The sequence below is a fragment of the Culex pipiens genome, chromosome 2, assembly GCF_016801865.2.
Source record: "Culex pipiens pallens isolate TS chromosome 2, TS_CPP_V2, whole genome shotgun sequence".
Taxonomy (NCBI): Eukaryota; Metazoa; Arthropoda; class Insecta; order Diptera; family Culicidae; genus Culex; species Culex pipiens.
The window spans coordinates 49,628,996-49,634,995 of NC_068938.1; the positions used below are offsets into that span (position 1 = coordinate 49,628,996).

The following is a 6,000-nucleotide window of genomic DNA, read 5'->3' on the forward strand; positions in this document are numbered from 1 at the left end:
GTTCACAATGCCCATCTCAGAAAAATGACGAGATAGAGTTCCGGTGTCTTCTGAAAAGTTGTACGGAACACCATTGTGATCAACTTTGCTGAAGGGTGCAAAGCTCTATCTTCAAGTGGAAAGTTTTTAAACATTTTTTGTGGTACAAGCTAGGGTGATATCAATTCAGGCTTTCGTGATGGTGTCTTCAAGGCATTTGTAGAGCTCAACAAAACGCTATTTTGAAATGTTTGTAACTGAAGCATCTAAAGCATCATTTGCGGAAAAAATCTCGGAATTCTTTTTTGTTTAATTCATTCAATCTTGAATTGGAAATGTGCTATTTTCAAACATTTTTTGCTTATAACTTTTGATTGATTGTGTTAACGCACATAAGAGCGTCTGTTGCTTGGTTCGTGGCATAATCGGACCTGGACAGAACAGAAACTCGCGGGTTAGGTAGTGCACAGTAATTTGTAATCAAAACTTTATTGCTCTTGGTTTCTGTCGGTTTATTGAACTGTACTGGACGGTAATTAGACAAGAAAACTGTAATTTTCTACATCTTGAGCTGTATTTCAGAAAAGGATGGTTCTGTTCTGTCTGATCTGTTCTGTACTGTGTCTCGCGGAGCAATGACTACTTCTCGAGAAGATTCTTGTGATCAAAGCTGGTAGTTCTAGCGGGAAATTCTATAACAATACCAAGAACTCATTTGAAGATCTTTAGAATTATTCTGTAGTAGGGGAAGGTGGGGCAAGACGACCATATGGGGCAAGAGGAACAATCGCTCGTAAGGCCGTAATTTTTACAATTTTTCTTATTTCCAGTTTGAGGAATTGTTGCTAGCAATGCAATTAGCTGATTCTACTACCACATAACCGCCAAAACGACGTAAACGCCACGGGCATAAGATTGAATGAAGTTTTTTTCAAAACCTTTGTTTCCTTATAATATTTGGAAAGTACAAAATAAGGCTTAGGGTTCGTTTTAAGGCTCATTTTATCAAAATGCTATTTTTACTAGATCAGTAGTGTCCCTACCAATGACTTGCACCTATTATAAAGTATGATTTATCTTTTGGTTATTTTTGTAGAGAGCTTTTAAAAATCTTGTTCAGGTGGGGCAAGTGTACCATATGGATTTTTAGTATGGAAAAAATACGAATTGCTGCAGCAACATATTTTATTGTGAAAAAAATACATAAAAGTTCTTAAAAACTGATAAACAGTTGGTAAAAAAAATTGTCCATACACGATATAATAATATCATGAAAATTCACTATATATCATCTAAGTAATATTTCTTTTTCGTTAAAACGGTCAAATTTTTAGTAAAATATTTTTTTAATCTAAAAATGAAAGAATATCCTAATCTGATGTATCTAAGTGATAACAGTTCAATTGTTAGTAAATTAGAATGTTGTTTCATGCATTGTTCCTCTTGCCCCACTAGTTGAGTAGAACGTACGAAAGATCAAACAATTTAAAATCAATTTTTTACATTAAAAACAGAATTTTTTAAAAACTTGTTCTATCAAAGTCTCAGTCAAGACCTGTAATAAGATGATTCTAAAAATTCCGACAGATTTTTTAACGTTTTTAATGGGTTATAACGAGCATTTCCTTAGCTTGTTACACTTGCCCCACTTTCCCCTACTAGATCTAACTGAACTGATACAAATCTACAGTCTGAACCTTTTGCATGCGCAAACAGATTGAGCAAAACTCATTTTTTTAAAATAAATAGTTCATTTTGACAAGCTCTACAAATCTCTAGAAGGGCTCAAAAATGTACCATGAAATCAAGTAATTGTAAAAGAAGAAACAAGTTTAAACTGATATCTTTCGGGAAATAATAATATGAATAAAATTCAAAATTGCTCAAATGGCGTTCCCTACAACTTTTCAGAAGACTCTGAAGCGTTATCACGTAATCCCCCAGAGATGAAAATGTGAAACACCCTGAAAATTGGACCACCCTATTGTCCACCATACCAACCATACCAAAAGATACCCCTATCAACCCCGATCATTTGTCCCGAAGATTTCAAAGGTCTTAATCCAAACCTGTGACCACTATTAATTTTGTAACGCTAAATTTTAGTTTGCTATCACTCCAAAATTTGCGGTTATTGGACTGACAGCCCCCAAGTTTGTATGGGGACTTGTATGAAGGAACCAAAATAGCTTATTTGGACACAAGGAATCGATGGACAAAGTTTCATCCAAATTAAAAGAAATAAAATCGCTAAAAAAAACACTACAGACTTGCTCAATTTCCGAATTACAGAAACAAAACCTAAAAATCTTGGAATATAATAAACTACATAACAATTACATAATCTAGATGAAATCCCTGAAACCAACAATTTTGGTTCTAAATTCCAGATTCCTCGAAAACTATGAGAAATTTCAGGGGAATCGAAAATAATTAAAGCAATTGTAGAAAATCCTGAAAATAATTTACGAATCTAGTTTATTGTTTAACAGAATTGCACAAAATATAAAATAATTAAAATAATTCTTTTTCATCAATTTAATTTTAATTATTATGGAAAACCTGGAAAATAGATTAATATCAAATATTTCAAATATTATATTTTAAAACAATCACCTTCAAACAATTCAACAATACATGTGTTATTGATACAGTGCAACTTGACGATCAGTGTCATAGTTCAAATAAGATTGCAACATTGTAAACTAATAAACACATTGTAGTGCTGGTAGTACAAATGGCTGCACCATTAAAGGGTGCTGATAAGAAAAATATAACTTGTCTAATCCAATTTCTGAGGTTCTTTCTATCGATCCTATTCTTTGTAAAATATCGTAGGAATTTCAAAGTAAAATATTTAAAAAAAAAAACCGTCAGCGGTAATAAAATAAATCCTTCAATGTAGCAAAAAACAAAACGACTGACCAGCTGGACCAGTGCAAAGAAGTGCATTTTTTCCGTTGGACAAACGTTAAGTCATCCGTAGGGCATTACCGATAGATCCCCCGGGGTAGAAGCTTAAAAAGAGGATGAATGGCATCCTTTTAAGCCTCGACTACCTGCCCTGTTGTTTTGTTTGCTATCTCTTGAGAAAGCAAAAAAAAACCTTGTGGGAGTATCTTCCAGAAACCGACTTTCCCATTCAAAACAATGTCCTCCTCCGGTTTGACCTGAATCCCTAAATCCCTGGGAAATCAACGTTTTTAATGGATTTTCGTTTTCGCAGATCACCTTAAAATTTTAAATCATCGTAAAATGGCGTTAAAACGATCGATTACCTTTTCGTTCCGGCGTGGTGTCTTCTTCGCGCCCGCCGATAGCAGGAGATCCTCAATCAGCCGCCGATGATCGCCGAGGTCCGCTTTGCGTACGCGCCCCAAAAGATTGCGCGTTGTTTACTCTCACTTCAGCAGCTCGAGCGCCAGATATCCCAGGCGAAATCCGGCAAACCCCAAAACTCGAATCATCAACCGATTTCACTTCAATATTTTTGACGCCAAAAATCAACTTTTCGCAGCCGCCGCCAAAATCGGCTTCTTCTTCGCGGAATCTTCCGACACAGGGTTTTTGGGGTTTATTCAAAAAAGCTCGCGGTCGTCAGGGGGTTTAATCAATTTTTGAACCATCCAAAATCTTACGGTTTAATTATCAGCACATACGCACATTGCACATACAAAGATGCAGATACACACGGATTTGCACACATACACTCGCACGGACATATATTTTTTGAGTGGATCGATTTCATCCGTTTTTTTTTCCTTCAGCTACTGCTGTTGAGATAATTATTTCGTTTCTTTCTTTTATTTTTCGGGTATTTTGGACAACTTTAGCAACAAACCCCCTCACATGTGCGTTTATTATTATTTTTTTTGATGTAGCTTCTTTCTCCAAACCATACACCGTTGCTTCAATTTTGCTCAATTTTGGCGTGTAGCGTTCAACAATTTAGCATTATTAGCATTTCTTCATGTAGATATATGCAGCAGAAGACGATTTGTGCTCGATTACAGCCCCCAAAATCGTTGAAGGATCACGTACATGCGGACACAGACGGTAATTTATGTTATTATTGACTCAATCACACAACGCAGTAATGACATTGATCAGCAACACTGCACAATACCATACAATTATCGATACCCATCGACGACGATCCAAGTCGTCAACTTGTTCCACAAAACGCACTTGCAACTGTTATCTTCACACATGTACGACACCCGAGCTATCCGATGAGCTCACAATCCACTGAACTGAAACCTGACTCATCCGTCAACCAGCCATCAGCATTCCAACCCGATCAGGTCACTTTTCACCCTAATCGGCAAATTACACAAAAGTGTCACCTCCCAAGTTCAATGTCGCGAAAAATTAACGTCAACAAAAAAGCAAAACAAATTGACGCCGGGTATCGAACCGACGACAAACAACACGCACCCAGCGAATACGATACGAACCGGCGAAAGGTTCAAACGAGACTGACGAACCTGGCACAAAAAGGTAAACATTCGGAGAGCCAGCAGCAGCAACAACCCAGACCAGCAGCAGCAGAGCCAATACGGTTGTTGATCGGAGAGAGCGAAGAATACGCGGACTCTGTTGTTGCTGGAGTGCGGGCGACTTAAGAGGTAAAGGAGGAATGGAGAAAAGCAAAACAATCAGAGAGAAACGCCAAAAGAGCACAGATCAAGAATGAGTGCGCTTACCTTCGAAGGTGGTTGAAGCAGTGGAGTAGACATAAAAATGTTGAAGAAAAAGAAAACGGAAAGCCTTTTACAACTAGTTGAATTTAGAATATTTTATCAAAATCATTAACTGCAAGGCACATTTAGAAAAAGATATCTTTTTCAAAGATGTCTGTTACACATTTTCTTGTTAAGTTTTAAAATTATTAATGTTAGATTCAAGCCTTATTGATAACTTCCTATTTAATATTTTGGCATTTTTGTACACCCAAAGGAAAAATATATCTCAAAATCTGCAACAGTGGATTTGCTGCAGAAAATGTTATATTTTATTACATTTTTTGCAGCAAGCCCATAAATCATTTTTGCCCGCGTGTAAACACGGCAGCGATCTGCAGATCTCACCAACACATATAATGCTGGCACTTTCCCGAGCAACACTCCAGAGAGAACATTATGTTCGCGCTCTGTTCCTCACTATACATCAAGCGTCCATGGCGCGGTGGTAGCGTGTCAGATCAGCAACCTAGAAGTTGATGGTTCAATCCTAGTTCTGTTAAGTTTTTTTTTCTGCAATACAATCAATCTGCCGTCGGTAATGTCGATAATTGTCGGTAACGGGCAAAAATGTCATACCCCTATATCGCAAAAAGTACATGAGGACAGATTTCATGCAGATTCTGATATACTTTCATGCCGCCATGTATCACAATCGTGCGACCGCCGGTTTGGTGTATGCTTCATAATTTTCAATAATTTTCAGATTTTAGCTGCACTACAAAGCTTTAAAGTTGCCACTAGGATATTCCATAAGTGGACAGTGGACTGGACACCCTAATAGAGCAGAACCATACAATCCTAATTGTTTTTATCAATTAAATGAATTTAGGATGAAATTATAGCCAATTGACCCAACGATTTATTTTCCTGTTATGGACCCCATTTCTCTATAATGGACCCGGTTACACCATAAAAAACTATTATTTTTATATCAATTTAAACCGATATTTGATGTTATTATTCATGGTGTGGCCCTAAAGATATATATTTTAAATCAAAAGGTAAGCTTGATCACTTTTCAGGGTTAAAATAAAGTTTTGATAAAATATATGGCTCAAAACAACATAAAAACGTCGTACATTAATCCAACAAGCTTTACCGAGTTCTAGAAATTTCACAAAATACCGTATTTTTGGAAAATACTAAAATTTTCACAAATTACCGTATACTTTCAAAAATACTCAAATTTTCAAAATATGCAATGCGGCTATCAAACGAAGCGGAATGTTGCATGCTTGCATGTTACATACATTCAAAATGTGTATGCTTCATATCA

The 6,000-nt window shown here is 36.5% G+C and overlaps 1 protein-coding gene across 1 annotated transcript in view; it reads right to left on the minus strand.

Moving 5' to 3' along the window:
- The window catches only part of LOC120416000 (uncharacterized), a 164,610-nt gene extending 160,155 nt beyond the window's left edge, over positions 1 to 4,455 (minus strand). Inside the window, exon 1 of the mRNA XM_039577655.2 lies at positions 3,258 to 4,455. The gene's annotated coding sequence lies outside the window, so the exon portion shown is untranslated. The remainder of the gene's footprint in view (positions 1 to 3,257) is intronic.
- Positions 4,456 to 6,000: the final 1,545 nt, after the last annotated feature.